This window comes from Protopterus annectens, chromosome 1.part1 (genome assembly GCF_019279795.1).
Source record: "Protopterus annectens isolate FY-2018-M chromosome 1.part1, PAN1.0, whole genome shotgun sequence".
Lineage (NCBI taxonomy): Eukaryota > Metazoa > Chordata > Ceratodontiformes > Protopteridae > Protopterus > Protopterus annectens.
Window position 1 is genome coordinate 1,837,880,103 of NC_056726.1, and position 18,052 is coordinate 1,837,898,154.

An 18,052-nucleotide genomic window follows, 5' to 3' on the forward strand; every position below is an offset into this window, starting at 1 on the left:
TCATCTAATTGCATTCTCTTGATATATGAGAGGAAACTGATCACTCAGGAGAAACTCTACACAGCTGGCACCTGAGCTATGAAGCAAACTGGACAGCCACTTACTCTGAGCTCATCTGCTGTTTTTATTTCATAGTTATTTCCACAATGAAACTGTAGAGACAGACAATTTAGAAAACTAAAATGTCAAACCAAGCATTAAAGTTCAACAAAGGACAGCAATACTATAAAATCAAACCAAGGATAAATATTTTTGCTTATATAATTGACAGTTTGTTTGCTTGTTTCTTTGTTTATTTGTAAAATAGTCTAAATGAACAAATATCCATTTGCAAGGAAGCACAAAAAGCACAAAAGGATTTTTGTAAGAGTACATAATAAGTGGTTCTTTATGTTTCTGCTCTTTGTTGAGGTATGCTACATTTACTTCCAACAGCCCAGACAGACATCAGAACATGAACTACTTAAACTTTTTTTCTTCTCCTACTAAGAAAACTCCATTTGCATTGATGTCCCCAGAGTCATATAGTACAAATGACATTAGATAAAATACATGCAAAGTGGGAATCAAGACTTTGATCTAGACCATATATTAACACAAAGAGTGATTTAACAGTAACAAAGGGAATACAGCAGCTTTAATAACTAACAGTTGTAGTTTTGGGGCCAAGTGGCATTAACTTATTTATATTGCATAGCTGAAGTACACATTAATTTTAGCATTGCTCGGGTTATTTTATCTACCTTTTTGGGAAATGGAGTGAGTTTCAGACTCTGACCACCCATGTCACAAGTGATATCATGGAATGATAATTACTGTTAATGACAAAAATAAGAAATAAGGAATAACCAAGCAAAAAACACAAAAAAATAAAACTTTAATCAAACTGAAGTGAAGAACTTTCATGCCCAAAATGTGGGAGAGAGAGAGAGAGAGAGAGAGTTTTTTAATGCAACTGCTTGAGTCCCAGCCCTCAAAGACCACTGTCATGAAGCCAGAGACCCAAGTACTTTGTAGATCATACACTCAGACTTGAATATGGGTTTGGACAAGCAGCTGATGCATCTTATTTGCACACTTTATTCCAGTTCTAGTGAGGTAAGTGCAAAAGCCATGGGGAGGGGGTGGGAATGGGAATATATATTAGGGCTGTGATTAGGAAATGGATTTAGGTTTAGGGAGCGGGATGGAAATTTTAGGGTTTGTGAGTGGGTAAGGGGTTTTATGGTTAGGGAGCCTTAGGTACAGAGAGGTTAAGTTTAGATTAAGGCAGTCACTGGGCAATTTAAGTTTTAGATATGGGGGTAGGAGTTTAGGTTTAGGAAATAATTGGAGTCTTTAAGGTTAGGAAGAGAGATTAGAGTTTTAGGTTTAGGGAGTAAGTGGGGATTTCATATTTGGAGAGGGTGCATGGAGTTTTAGGCACAGAAAACAAAGACACAGGTCAGGAACTGGGTTGAAGTTGCAGGGTTAGAGTTAAGGCTCTGTTTGGGTTTTAATAGCTTCACTGAGTCTGGGAGAGCTGTGTTGTTAGGAAAGACTGAGCAAGTGGAATATAGAGCACTTGTCTTTTTGAACAAGTGGCAGTGAGCAAATGTGTGCCACTCTACCGTCATGCAATCACATGTAGTAAGCCGGAGAAAGCAAAAGATAGATGCATCTGCATGAAGCAAAACACTAAGATATTGCATACATAATGACAGATTTGAATCAAAACAGACAAGTTAAATAACAAGTCACTACTAAAGTGGTAAATCCAGTCTGGTTCAACTGCAGGAGCAATTTAAACTGAACCTCAAGATATTTTTCAAGGTTCACCCTTGTTGCCCAGCTCTGTGTCATAGCATGTTGATGCCCTGACTGTGGCTCGGATTACTCAAGGTTGATTAGTTACCCAAGAACAACAGGAGCTGGGCAGGGTAGGGAAGGTAGGACAGAGTACTCAACATGTCCGGGAGGGATTAAGCAGTGGTCTGCCCTACTGTAGAGCCAACACCTTCTGGAGAAGAAAGGGGTACAGTAGGCAATGTATGTGCCAGAAACTAAAATGTGGGAAGGAATGATACTTCTGAGCAATATCTGTGAGTGTGAATGACAGTATTAAATACACTATCCTACACCATGTCTTTTTCTTTTAACTCTGCCTACCCCCTACAGATGTTCTAAGCTCACATCATAGGAGGCAATTAATGGGACCTCAAGGGATCCACACCGTTCTGAAAGGTGACACATCCTTCAAGTGCCCCCCATCAACGCATGTTTAACTGAATTCTATGGCTCTAGTCTCCCTGTAACAGCTGTCATGCTTTGGCCATGTGGCCTCATTGTGTTCCTTCACCCATCCCCCAAAGAAAGATGAGCAGGCTAAACCTCGTTACTTGCAGTCCCCCATCTCCAGCAGGTACCCAAGCTGCTAGCCAAACTTGTATTGCCTAGACCACAGTCAAGGTTTAATGTTATATGTCAGTTGAGCTGGCACAGGCAGATTTTCTTTTACTTCTAATACTGAATTTGGTCTACTGACTTTACCTTCAAATTCACTTAAAACCAGAAATGTGAGGCTGGATATTTCTGTACTAAGTTTTAAAGTTTCTTGTTTAGTTTTGGATATGAATACTCCTAGGTATCTGATTATATTTTAATCACAAGTAAAGTTTAAGTGTCCCTGAGGCTATCTTGATGAGGGTAATTAAGTAGTAATACTGCTGATTCATCAAGTTAAGCTTGTTTCTTGTTTTCACTTGAGACCAGAAGCATGTTTACAAACTATATAAACTGCTGTTTGCTGTTGCCAAGAAGTTTTAATACTTTTATAAAGGAAACTTTCAGACTGAGACAGGAATAAAGCTAGATCATCAGTTAAAGGGACTAGCTTGTATTTTATGCCACCAAGTGAGATGATATTTATTTGGGGGTTCAATCAACTAACACAGGTCAGAGGTTCCACCACCTGTATGAAAAGCAAGGAGAAAAGGCATAGGTTTTCCTAACCTACTACATATGAAACTAGAAATTAAGATGTTAAATCTAATGACTAGTAAAAGTCTTTATAAAATAATTCTAACATAAATAATCTGGAGGGAAAACATATGTGGCATGTACTCGGTGTCATAATTGATGAAAATCTAAAATTTGACATCCATATCCAAACTAATATTAAAAAAAACTCACCAAAAACTAGGTCTCCTGTATAGACACAATCATTACCTTACCCCCTCCACCAGACACACCCTTACCTCTACTTACCTTCTTCCCTGTCTTGTGTACAGTGCCCCCCTATTCACTAATTCACTAATCTTCAGCTAGGCTTACAGGCCAAGTTGGAAGCCTGTTACAATAAAATCTCCAAATCTGCCACAATCTCCAGAAACTGATTGCATCACTCTCTCTCTCTCTCTCTCTCTCTCTCCACTCCCTGAAATGGCTTGAATCTCCTAACTACCTCATACTCCTTAGACTTACTACTGCTCACAAGCTCATATTCATACCTTCTAGTTGTCCTTCTCTGTCCACCTCTTTAACCCCCTACATTCCCAACCGCTCCCTAAAATCATAAAACCACAATCTTCTAAACATATATATCTTGTCGCCCCCCCCCCCCCCGGCCACCTACTATTATCCGGCTCCCTAACTAAACTCTGGAATTCTCTCTCTACCACCCCTCAAAATACTCAGAGACACTCAAACTTCAAAACTCTTCTCCAGGCTCACCTCCTTTCAAAGTGGGAATGTTCCTGCACCCCTACTGTGCTTTCTTACCCTTTGCCTCTACTTCCTCTCCTACCCTATACCTTAAAACTTCCCCCCAATCCACTCCATTTCTCCACTATATACCACCTTTTATCTCTCCCACCTCACCTTCTTATCTCTGTTCTCTTCTCATATTTCTAACTTCTTGTTTATGTGGTCTACATATTAAAACAGCATATTCTGATTTATAGGATGGGGTGGCATAAAGCCCTCTAGAATTGAATTCATGGTGTTCACCATCTGCAAATCACCATTTAGAAGACAATGCACATTTTAGTCAAATGTTGTGATAAGGAGTTTAGATAGTTGTACAGGACTTGATAATTTCCTGAGAAAAAAATAAAGGGAAGGAATTAACCTTAAAGCTTGTTTGGACATATGAAAAGGAAGGGAAAGCTGGAAAACTGCTCAAGTCTGTAAAGGAAGAAGAATAGGGAAAGGACTCCAGGGTTGTATAACATTTTGTAAAGGCCTACAGCATGCTGCTTGGTGACTGAATTAGTTGATTGGTGGCAGAATGTTTTTTTTTCAGAGAGTAAGTACAGAACCATAGTTTCATTTGTTTGGGTTTTGGGTCCAAATTTGTTTCTATTTCATGTCTAGTGCTTCTTATGACATGTACACAATGCTAATTGTGTACTTCATGGTGATCTGAGAACAAATTTAGGGGGTATGTGTGTGTGTGTGTGTGTGTGTGTGTGTGTGTGTGTGTGTGTGTGTGTGTGTGTGTGTGTGTGTGTGTGTGTGTGTGTATGTACTATACTAAACTGCTAAAATAAATGTATTCATACAAGTGTTATTCTAGAATTAAGAAGGTAAAATTACTGAAGAAAATTGTGGGGAACATTCATACTGCAAAAAAGTAACACTGCATTACAAATGAAATGCCAAGCATTGTATTGTCAAGTGAGTAGTGTCCTTACAAAATATCAAGTGCTAATGGATTTAAAAGTGCTGAAATGTGGCAAACCAAAATCTGTGTTCATAAAACCATGGTGTACTGTGTGGAACTGCTATGCTGGCTTTCTGAGGAAGTAAGTCAGAAAATGTTAAAGCCAGTAACTGAGGAAGTTTGTTGCACTGACATTTTCAGAAAAATAAGTTGGATACTTCTGAGGTGTGTACACTGAGAATTGTTGACTACACTGTATGTTTTTAACTGCAGTCTAAATGTAAATTCTAAGCAGTACGTAAGTACACTGATGATAAAAGTGCTAATTCAGAAACAGAAGTGAAACCAGAAAAATTACTGAGCTGTGCTGTCTGTCCTGTGAATAGGAATAAAACACTATAAGGAAGGTTTTGTGTATGTAAATGCACTGTACGTGGAGAAAAAAAGAAACCAAAATTAGACCTTTGGCAGTAAAAGTTGTTTTGAGAAAGAAGGATCTTAGTTGACTGGGGATGTCAGCAGTGAAAAATGTGAATTGTTTTGCAGTGTGTAGTAAAATCTTAACATGTTGCTGAAACAAATTCAGATTACAGTATTTTACAGCAGTGAGAAAAAATACTGCTTACCTGAGTCAGACATTTCTTACATTTATGGCATGTCCTATGTTTAAGCAAGTGAAAAGAAAAAAATTCACTGCTTACGAGATAGGCATGTATTGCATTTTGTGAATTGTCCTGTGTTTAAAGCAAACAAAAATCACTTTCTGCCAATGCTTTCTGATGAAAGAGTGCTTTGCTGTGCTGCTACAGTGGAAGTTAGCAAGTTCAGCTGAAACCTTGTTGAGAAATTAAAACAAAGGGTGTGCAAGGTGTGAAAAGTACTTACAAATGGTCAAATTTTATACAGACTCAAGTCTTATAAGGTGTTGTCAGTGAACAATTTTATGCAGTACAACATTGCAATAGCTGCTGTCTGAGTAGCAGTGCTAGAAGACCTATGGCAAAGTATATGCAGTACGGTTTTATGTTAGTTACTGTCTGAACAGTAGTTAGAAACATATGATAAAGTGTATGAGACATCGAAAGAAAAAGCAAGCCTTCTCAAGCAGTGAACTGTTAATACTGATGAACTAGTATACCTACAAGAATATTCACCCTATATCTATATGGATGCTTGCTGTTCCAATAAAGGTGAATCTTCATGGCAGTTTAAGGGTAGCCTGGAAAAGGAAATTTTCTGTTGATATCAAAAGACATGTAACAAAAAGATGTGTGTCCAAAGTGGCTTTACCAAAGCACTTATGGCATTTTGCAAAACTAAAGCTGATATAAGGTGTTGTTTTTAAAAGTAAATCCCTCTAACAAGACAAAAGGCTCATTGCTATGAAAAAAATACTGATTCAAAAACTGAAAACCTCTGTGACAGAAAGGGGTCGTGGCTAAGAAAAATAAAAGGTGTTGCTTTTCAAATTTAACACCCCCTAACAAGGAAGGTGAAGTTAACCTTCACAGAGTATCTAGAGGGTTCACTGATATATAAAATAAAAAAAGAAAAATGCGTGCAAACTTGATGACACTGATGGTGAGTTGTCTGCAATGAAAATGTGAAGCAAAAGAGGTAATTAAACATGCAGCAACATAGGTTAACAAAATAAAATTAGGTTGGCCAAACAAATATGGCTACAAAAATCATGATGGACAGAAGCAGAATATCTCTAATAGGCAAAAAGTCCATTGTGTTGCAAGTATGCAAAGCAAAACGTTAGTTGAAGGTGAAAATCTGGTTCAGAAGATTCAAAAGAAGATAAAACAGATGCTGAATGACAAAACATTTTTTTGAGTATCTTGCCAGGCACCTAGCACTTGTAAAAATGGAGATGCAGCTTGTTAAAAATAAATATGTGTGCTACAAAGAGCTAAGCAACAAAATAAAGTAAATAAGACTCTCAACTTTGCACAGCCTGCAAAATAAACTTGAGTATTAATCAATGAACATTGTCTTTGTGATTCTGTGTGCTAGTTTCATTTTTTCCAGACATGAGGTCAATTTCTTTCCTCAAAAAGAAGCCATGCACTCATCCATTACATAGATCGGGTATTATTATGGAACCTTGGATTTAGTTTTACCAATAATACAGCAGGGCAACATTTGGTTTGCATGTATATGAAGCAATAATTCAAATAATAACAGGCCAGTGCACAGAAGACCCAACTATGTAAGTGCAAGGATGGACTCTATATGTAAAATTCTGTTTGCCAACCATGTCGGCAAAATCTGAAACACACTCCCTGCCGACATCACCCTAGAACCTACCCTTAGTCAATTCAAAAAAGTCTTAAACTTTATTTTAAATAACACTGGCAATGTCCTTGTACCAAACCAGACTAATCCTATCAACATGTTTGTGTACTAACACTTTCAGAAATTAATAGAATTGTATTTTATAAGCCTTAAACCTCGTGTAAAATAAATAATTTGTGTGATTTTTTCATGTAGTACCAGTTGGACCTGTAAACTCCTCTTTACCTAGATTTATGTTGTATAATTGTGTTTCTCAACAGTTGTTTAATAAATACATGAACTGACATCCAAGATTAACACTGACAAGCTCAAATAAATGTTTTCGTCCCACAACTTCTTCAGATAAAATCCCCTGTCAATGTCACCACCTTTATACACTCAGCAATTAATTAAGCAAATAATAATGACAAAGGTTGGGGTAACATGGAAAGCAATGATTTGGGATTTAATGAAAATGGCCATGACTCTACTGAATTCCCCCCTCTTCGGAGGTCTGAAAGGCTAACGCACAAAGACCCGGTGAACTATGGGTCAAAAAACTACCAAGGGAGGAGGTGGGGGCTGCAGGCCAGGCAACAACAAGCTTGGAATTAGCTGACACTATTATTACAGAAGGTTGTAAATGTTCTTATAAAGGTTTTAATATTTTTAATTATTCAAGTGTGACAGTGACTAAACCCTTTTTTGGGTTGTTCTCAAAAGGTTTTAGTTTTATTCCTAGAGTGAAGGCTGACACTTTCAAACTGTTGATTGATGTAAAACTCTTTGTTAGGAAAAAGAACTTGGAGTTGTTCTTTAATGGGAATAAAAAAACTAACGTCAATGAAAGTAAGTTGGTAAGAAGAAGCATTTTTAACTTACCCCTACACCCGCAGTTGCGGAATTTTGAATTAGCAGTAGAAAGTGGGTTGAGAAAAACTTTGAAACACCATAATGTACAGTCTAACATGACCCTCGCAGAAAGAGAAATTTTAGACACGGTTAGTGGTAATAGAAATTTGAGGGTTATGAAACCTGACAAAGGTGGGGGTGTTGTGCTAATGGACTACATTACCTATGAAGGCAAAATGCTGAATATTCTACGTGATACAAACAAATATGTTAGAACATCAATTAATGAAATTAATATAGCTTACAAAAAATATACATAGTTCTGAATGACTTATTGATTGATGGACTAATAGACATGGAGACGTATAATTTTTTGCATGTTGAAAAGCCTAAAGTACCATCAATATTTGGTATTCCAAAGATACATAAAGACATTGTTGATCCACCTCTTAGGCCTATAGTTTCTGCAGAAGAGTCAGTAACAGCCCCATTGGCAAAATACGTGGATAAAAAGATTAAAAAATTAGTTATAGACAACACCAACATACTTACAGACTCATGGGACTTATTGAGGAAGTTGGATAGCACACTTTATACAGAAAAAAATGGGTTTTGCAACCCTGGATGTTATAGACTTTTTACTTGCATACCACACGATACAGGTTTAGGTTGGTTTGAAGAAATGCTGGTTGGATACAAAGAAATTACCTTCAGTGAATTTAGAACAGTTTTAGTCCTGATGGAATTAGTTTTAAAGAACAATTTTATTTTTTTTGAGGGAAAATACTACAAGCAGCTAAGTGGAGTGGCAATGGGTGCACACTGTGCCCCCACTTATGCAAATATTATAATGGCATACTGGGAAAATAAGTACATTTTAAATTCAGACTATAGATGTTGTTGGAATTTTTATGGTAGGTTTTTAGATAACCTATTTTTTTTATGAGTTGATAATGAAATTACTTTGAAAGTTTTGGAGAATATATTAATGAGACTACCACATTTTTAAAATTTGCACAAAAATTTTGTTTTGATCATTTAAATTATTTGGATGTCAACATACAAAAGTCAAATGACGGTTTTACATCCAAAATATTTCATAAGGATACCTTTTCAAATTCTTACTTACACTACACAAGCACCCATCCACCCCACCAAAAGAAGGGGGTTATAAAGGGTCAATTAGTACGAATGAGTAGAATGACCTCTAATGATGTGATTTTTTATAAAGAATGTGAATATTTAAAATGGTTGTTTGTTGACAGGGGTTATCCTACATAACTTTTTGACCAAATGTATAAAGAAGTATTGGTAGGAAGAAATGGTAGATTTGCCCTCACATTAGGAAAACAAGAGGTGGTTAACTTGGAGAGGAATCAGGAAGAACAAAATAAAAACAAAAATATGAATGACAATTACAGTTCAGGTATGGTGATCACCTATGATGGTGAGGCTGGATTAGTTAGATAGATAATAGACAAAGAATGGAAACATTTTGCAAAAGTATCAGACTTGGAGCACATTTTTGAAAATGGTTTAAGATACACATACCGGAGGGGTAACAACATTAAAGGTTTGTTAGAAAGGGATGCTTATGGACGTACTCTGGAAAGAGGTACAAGGAACAAAAAAGGTATGTTTAAATGTGGGAGCTGTAATTATTGCTCCCACTTGTTGACAGGTGATGTTTTGTTCTTAAAAGCAAGAAATAGGAAGATTACTTTAAACACATTTGTGAACTGTAATATGAAAGGAATTGTCTATGTGGCCTTATGCAAAGCCTGTGACTCATTTTATGTGTGTAAAAGCAAGAGAAAGCTTAAACAAAGATTGTAGGAACATCTTTATGACATAAGGACGAAGCAAGAGAATAATGCCCTGTATAGACACACGTGTGTGTGTAATGATGCAGAATTTGTTTTTTTTTTTGTTCTAGAGACGGTACCCATTGATCCTAGAAGCGGATTGTGGGAAGCTAGAGTGGAATATAGCGAACTCTACTGACAAGTAACATTAGAAGCTTGTAGACACCCAAGTCTAAACGACATGATTTCACTCACCCCAGTTTTAAAACTCAGATCTGCCAAATTATAGAACTAGAATCATGCATACAAGACGTTAATAATTTTTATATTGATTTATCAAGGTATGTTTTATAGGATTTCATTAACTGTAATAAATCACTATTTTATGGGTGACAAAATACATTGGGAGAAAGTTTTTATGATTGATCACTAGAGGAAGTTATGACCTTTTTGAAACAAACTTTTATGGTATCTATGTTGATTATATTATATGTGTTTTAACTATTAAATTAAAGGTTTTAATCATATTATATAAATCAAACATTAAGTGGCACAATGATTGTACATAAGTTGTGATTTTTAGGGACTGTTTTAGTATGTTAGATGTGTTTTAAATGTATTAGTACACATTAGTGGTGTATATTATTTTCCTTGTTTTTTATTGGTTGTAATTAATTGCTGAGTGTATAAAGGTGGTGACATTGAGAGGGGATTTTATCTGAAGAAGTTGTGGAACGAAAACGTATATTTGAGCTTGTCAGTGTTAATCTTGGATGTCAGTCCATGTATTTATTAAACAGCTGTTGAGTGCTACAACTGGTTTGGATTTGTGCTTATTTTTCTGTTATTTGTTCACTGCAAGCACTTTCCGCCATTCGATTTTGATATAATTGTATTTAATGTGGAGCTTTTCTCCCCGGGCCTCCACTGAAAATGGATATGTATCCAGTTGGACTATCCCCGTCAACAAATGTAAAATAAATAAAAATAAATAAAATAAATGTACATCTCCAGAAGTTGCTGATTAAAACCCATTTATCTGAATTCAATTTGTGTCTTTCGGCTTTTCCCAGTTAGGGGTCGCCACAGCGGAACTCCGGTCCACTAATGATTGGCAGTTGATTTTTACGTACCGTCTTGCCAGGCCTGATGCACAACCTTCAACGAAGGTACGCCCATTCACGCATGTCTCCACGCAGAAGACGCTCTAGCTGAGAATCGAACAGGACAGCGTCTTACTGTGAGGTGACAATGCTACCTCAATAGCGCACTAAATTCTGGGTCTGACCATAAAATGCAATTCCAGTTCAAGTGATTTTTTCACCTCAAATGAACATGTATGTAACATTTCCCACAAATTCCAGCAGGCCAAATAGTACAAAGACCAAAGGTTTCAGGGTGACAACTTCTCCAGTGATTAAGACCAATGATGAATACTAAAAATTTCTTTAAACATACAAATCCATTCATGACATAAATAAATCAGATAAACTCACTGAAGTAACTTATTGAACCTGTCTAATATGGGCTCTTGTGACATACTTCAGCCATATATTGCTGACCAAGTTTGCAGATGACTGCATGCTGGGTGCTGTCTTAAACTGTCCTAGTGATGTGAACATCCTCCAAGAGTGCCTTACCCAAACTAATGACTGCTGCCAGAGGCATGGCCTCAAACCTGAATGCCAAGAAATGCGTCATTATCCCCTTTGTGTAAAATGACATCCCCACTAATTATCACATTAATAACTAAGGAAGCAATCAGTTGTGAGGGAATTAGGCACCCAGGTTGATACCTGATTTTTAACCCACATTGCCTCAGTTGTATGGAAGGCTTTCTACATGGCCCACCTCATAAGTAAGAGCATTTCATCCAGGAACAAGGAGTTCATAACATCCCTGTACTCCTCCCTTATCAGACCCATTATCAAGTAGAATGCCTCCTTCGGCATGTACCTTGCCAAGCACATGCAGCAGCTGGAGAGACCACAGAGGTTCATAACCAGGAAAATCCAGGGTCTGAAACATGTATCCTCTTCAGGTAGGCTAAAAGCCCTGCCTCTCTACTCAGTCTCTACAGACTGCTCAGAGGTGACCTGTGTCTGGCATACAAGGACATCGCAGACCCAGCCTTGATGGAGTTGCTGCATATCTGTAAGTCAAACTCCACTTGCGCAACCCACACACAAGGCCTCAACCTGGTCTGTAACATTAATAGGACTTAACAGGAACCTGGGCTACTGGATGGGAAACAGAAAATACACCCCTGGGATCCCACCTCTGTTGCTGCTGGACAGGGGAAACAGGTGCTGACTTTGTGGGAACATGGGTGAAATTCTTGGCTAGTCTTGTAAGGGCCTCCGAGCCAATAGCTTAGTATCGTTCTATGAACCTGGAAAACTTGCAGCTGTGCTGCATTATAAATTGAATGTACTCCCAGCAATTTCCAGTAATCTATGATATGAGTTGTACAGTTAGAAACCCTTCAGAAAGGTTGCAAAAAAGAAAAGTCTCTGTGTCCCCCAGAAGAGAGACTAATGATATTTTTGCAATATAAGTGTTGTCAAATTCGTAATCCTCCATGATAAGTCTTACATGATTAAATAATATAAAACAATATTTCAGTAAAGAAAAAGCAATATGCATCTCTTGCACAAGAGTCCACCCCAATTTAACTGGTTATCTATTCGTGATAGGGATTGGTGATTATGTGGGAAGAGGTAACTGTAGATCAGAGTGTGTGTACAGCTTTAAGAAGTTTCCTAGGGGTTTCTACAAGTGTATAAATACTGAGCATGTGTGAGCATGACTGCCATTTTGTAGTTAGCTGTTGAGATGTAAGCATGTATGTCTGTATAGTCTGAATGTTAATCTGTTTGTTTATATTTTGTAAAGCTGCTATCCATACTGATGTGTTTCTTTTTAATAAAGCATATAAATGACCCACCTTGCCTGTTTATCATCTATAGTAAAGAGAGATGAACAGCAGTAACTGAGCCCTCAAATCCCAAAGATTCCTGTAAATGAAATAATCTGCTTATTTGATGATGTGACTGTCAATACTTATATAGAGGAATGCATATAATCAACTGTATGGTGGCCAGAATAAAACAGACGAATAGCAAATACTAGTTAAGATATATTCTTACTTAAAAGAATGATTTTTCCCCCTGTGGACAATGAATTTTGTTAACAATAACCATAGATTAGTGATAACTGTCATCCTGTGACAAAAATATACCTTCCAAAACAGAAATACATCCACGGAACAGACAGTCATCTGGGTAGTTAACTATCATAGAGAAATGTAAGGGGAAAAAGTCGTAATCACTGGTATAAATTCTTACAAGACAAGTGATATAATTGCTTATTCCAGGTAGTAACATGTCACTGTGTGGCACAGAGGGAAACATTCATCTGTCCCATGTTGTCAGGTTGCATCCAGCTTCTTTAGCAAACTAACAAAGAGCTCTCATTTACTTGGCAGTAAGAAAAGAAAGCAGATTGACAGACATTTCTCCCATCTCATACACTCATGTACACATATACATACACACACACGCACGCACACACACACACACACAAGCACACACACGCACACACACGCACACACGCACACACACACACAGACACACACACACACACACACACACACACACACACACACACACACACACACACACACACACACACACATATCTTTACATCCTCAAGTCTGCATACTGCATGTCTTTGGAATGTGAGGAACACAAGAGCACTAGGAAAAATAAAACTGAACAATATAGAAGACATGCAGACTTCACACAGAAGACACCCCATCCAAGAATCAAACAAGAAAACCTTTAGCTGTGAGGTGACAGTGTTACTCACTGTGCCACTGTGCTGCCCAGAAATAAACATGACTTTATATTAATTAGCAGCATGCATTGTGTATTAATGATTAACACCTGCTAATTAGCAGCATATATGCTCCACTTCTGATTCTAATTGGGGTACATTTTTAATTACTTCAGGGTAATTGTAACATTGCTTTATTTGTACTAACACAATATTTTACTGTCAGCTATTTATGAAGTTGGAATATAAATATTTAATTTTAAAATCTGCCTTCTTTTTTTTCCTAAAAAATTAAAAAATAAATTCTTGGCATCTGATTAAGTTGCAGTAGCAATATGTGCAGGGATAAATTGGTGCTTGTGAGAAAAATATTAATTTCTGAAAATTACGTATAAAAAGTCATCATTAACTCCACAAGCTGTTTTTATGTCCACGGCATGTTCATAGTTTCAGATATGTATAGGATTATTAAAAATCATAGTTACAAATATTTAATCAAGAAACAATGGAGATCCTTCAAGGACACTTGTATAAATGTAGTTTATGTAGTATTTTAGCCTCCGTAACCCTACAGAGTATCATGTTAATTCCTTATTTAACATACCTCTGAATGAAATCAGAGATTTTACTTGCTCAATAATTTGTTAAAATTTTAGCAATTAAGACCTTTTCTAATGACTATGAATAATCCACGTCTCTTACATCCAGTGGTTGACGTCTCAGTTAAACATTAATCTGAAAAAAATTCTCGCAAGTTTATAAAGCAAATTTTTATTTATGCAAAAGTATGTTGCAAGGCATCCAGAAACATTCTGGAAATGACACAGTAGTTAATGTGCCATTTTTACACTTTTCTGATAGCATGCAGAGGGAATTTAATAGATCAAAGGGTCTACAAATGTGTCTATCACTTCTTAAACCACAGCCTTAAAAACCACAGTTATTACTTCCTCTTTCATGGTTTACTGAATGTATTCCACTACTTGCTATCAAAGTAAGGATTATTCCATGGTGTCTTAGCAGTCCATGAATCCTTAACACACAAAAGCAAACATCCAGTTTTTCCAACCACTCTTAAATTATATCACTCAAAAGCCACAAGTCCTGCTTATGTAAAATAAAGCTGCTTTATTACAACCTCTGTCCTCCTGACACCATTGCACACATAATTTTCTAACATCTGTAAATACCACTTCTTATCCTTTTTTATTTCTGTTTCCTCTACTCCTTCCTAGTCTGACCTGCTTGCTTCACTGGTGGATACAATGGAATTATCTGCATGTCTCAGGTCTGTCTACACTTCCAGTCTCTAGTAGAAGCAGTAACTCTTTGTCTTCAGACTACACTATCCTCATCTACTGAAGTATTCTTTTTTCTTTCATTTCTCTTGCTCTTTGGGAAAACAGTAAAACTCTCTTACCTGTTTGCTATTCCTGACTCTGCTAATACAACAGTTCTACTCTTTCATCTCAGTATGTTACATTGGAACATATCTGCACACTAATGTTGTAACTCCTTGCTCACCTTTATTTTGTACCTCCCATCCAAACTATCCAGCAACTTATGATGACTTTCATATGCAGCCTCACCATTTCCTAGCTTCTTATTGCATGTGTGACCCTTACCATTCTTACAAGCCTTCACCACCAACATGTTAACGTTTTATGTAACACACTTCTGCAACTCTGTGTCCAAATTCCCACTAAAGTATCCTGAGCACATGCCCCACTAAATAATTCCTTATTGAATTCAACATTTAAACGTTCACCACCCAATCATACCTCACCACCCTGAAATATTATCTCACTATATGCTTAAGACCATTACTTTTATTTATTTATTTATTTAGTTTACATTTGCTGACCGGGCTAGTCCAACTGGATATATGTCCATTTTCAGTAGAGGCCCAGGAAGAAAAGCTCCGCAAAAACACAATATCATGTATACTATGTGACATTTACAAATGCAGGTACATTTACAGATATTTTGCCATTATTACATTTTGTTGCATTTCTGTAAATAGAATCATGGCACATTTCAGCTATGGTTAGCCATTCAAAGATAACTCTAATATCATTTTTTAAATATAGAAGCACACTGTTTAAAGTTAAGAGAAAAGTAACTAGCTTATACAGGTATGCTGATTAGTACGCACAGAAAATTGAGGTCGTTAGTCAGGGTTAGCACAAGGGCATAACCACTGTGATTTAAGGTATGGTTTCAGTTTGCTTTTAAACAGGGTTATTGAGGAAAGGGAGGTTAGGTCACTGGGGAGGGAGTTCCAGGTTTTTCCCACAGTATTAGAGAACAAGGAGTCATCAGCCATATTGTTAGTTGTTCCTATTTGTACAAGTAGTTTATTTGATGAGTGAAGGGTCTTGAGGTTATTATAGGGGGTGATAAGGTTTGTAAGTATTGGTGTGTTAGTAGGTTGCTACAGGATCTTGTGGGCAACTGTTAATTGGTTAAATAGTAGTAGATGTGGAAATTTTAGCCATTCTAGTTGTTCAAGGTTATTACAATGATGGGTTCTGAAGGCAGATCCAGTTGCAAATCTGGCAGTATTATTGTAGGAGATTGCCAGCTTGTGAAGGTTATTTTTACATAGTTTAGCATAAATAAGAGAGGCATAGAGAAGGGTAGAGATTAAGTGGGTATGGGCAATGGTGGTCCTGGCTAGTGGAGTCAGAAAGGGTTTGATCCTGTAGAGGGATTCTAATTTTTTGTTGACTTTTTTTGTAGTGCTATTAATATGGGAATCAAAGGTAAGGTTGTTATCAATTAGTACCCCAAGATGTTTTGTAGTAGAATCAGGAGATATGATAGTACCATTGCTTGATGACACTGTAAAGTTAAGTGGGGAGGCCCTACGGGTGGGAGTGAATAGTAGTAGTTTTGTTTTTTTGGGGTTCAAGATGAGACATCGGTGTAGAAGCCATTTCTTGACTGTATTAAACACGTTTTGGGTTAAGGACTGTAGGTCAGATGGAGAGGTGGCAGAGCATATTAACTTGGAATCATCCGCAAATTGGATACAAGTAGCTTGAAGTATTACAGAATGTAGGTCATTTATAAAAACAGAAACTATAAGAGGGCCTAATATGGAGACTTGAGGGACACCAAGGGCTATTGGGAGGTGGGAGGATAAGTTGTTCTCCCATAGTATAGCCTGCTGTCTGTTGTCTAAGTAGGACTGAAACCATTAGATAGCCAATGTGTCTAGAGACAGGTTTCTGAGTATGTTTATGAGTAGGTGGTGGTTAACCTTATCAAAGGCTTTCAAAAGATCAATAAAGAGGGCTGAGGATAGAGTGTCATTGTTGTGATTTTTATTAATACAGTCAGAAAAAGATAAGAGAGCAGAGGTGGTGCTATGAAAAAGCCTAAAACCATGTTGGTAGTTAGCTAGTAAGTTGTTTTCTATTAGGTAGTTTAACAGCTGTTTATGAATGCATTTCTCCATGATTTTTGCCAGTGGTGATAATATGGCTATAGGTCTATAGTTTGATAATTCATTGGAGTTACCACCTTTATGCAAGGGGATAATATGTGAAATTTTCCAGATAGATGGGATAGTTCCTTCAGTAATAGTTCTATTAATCAGGATGGACATGGGGTAAGCTATGGCTTTTGCAGCTTTTTGCAGGTATTCTGCGGGTAGTAGGTCTGCAGAGAGGGTGGTAGGTTTAAATTTTTGTATAAGGGTGAAGACAAGGGATGTAGGAACAGGTTGAAAGTGAAATGATGGGGGTGTGTTAGAGATGGAGGTGGTTGGTGCCACGGGATAGCTAATTGGCAAGAGATTGAATGGCCTCTGTAAGGAAAGTGTTAAAGGTATTGGCTATTTGCTTGGGACTATCATGATCAGAGCTTGAAGCGGTGGGTGTGACTGAATGACCTGGGTGTAAGAGTTTATTGATGCCTGACCAAAATTTTGGTGGTTTGTTTTGGTGGGTTTGTTAGAGCTGAAAGTAAAAGTTTCTTTTGTCCAACAGTATGGCTTTTTTTGTTTCATTTCTTAGCTATCTAAACTTTAATTGGTCTGCAGTGTTTTTAATAGAAAGTCAGTTGGTCCAGAGTTTGTTTCTAAGGAGGATTTTTTGTTTGGTAGCTTTTGAGAGCCATGGGGCTGGTTTAGTCCTGGCTCTAATTGTACGAGTTGGTGCATGGTAGTCTAGAATGACTAAGAATTTAGAATTAAAGTATTTTACTGTTTCCTCCAGAGGTAGGATTTTCAGGGGTGACCAATCACATGCCAAAAGTTCTTTTTGAAAGATGTCAGGGTTAAAGTTCTTGTTGGTCCTTATTGTCCTATAGGTGGTTAGGTTTGGAATGTCACTCATATCTGATTATGAAGGTGAGTGAATGGTCACTTATATCTTCGGGGAGGGTCCCTACTTTGTAAGTTTGGTGATGACTATTTATGAGAATTCAATCTAAGATGCTTTCCTTGTTATTAAGTTTATTGGTCCTTGTGGGGATGTAATGGTTTGAGTAAAACCATATAGGTTAATATCAGTAGGCAGCTGTTCAGAGGTACAGCTCTTCCACTTGATATTAAAGTCACCAAGTACTATGGTTTCTTGTGGGTAGGTATTAGAAAGCCAACTAAGGATATCCTCTAGGGTGTTAGGGT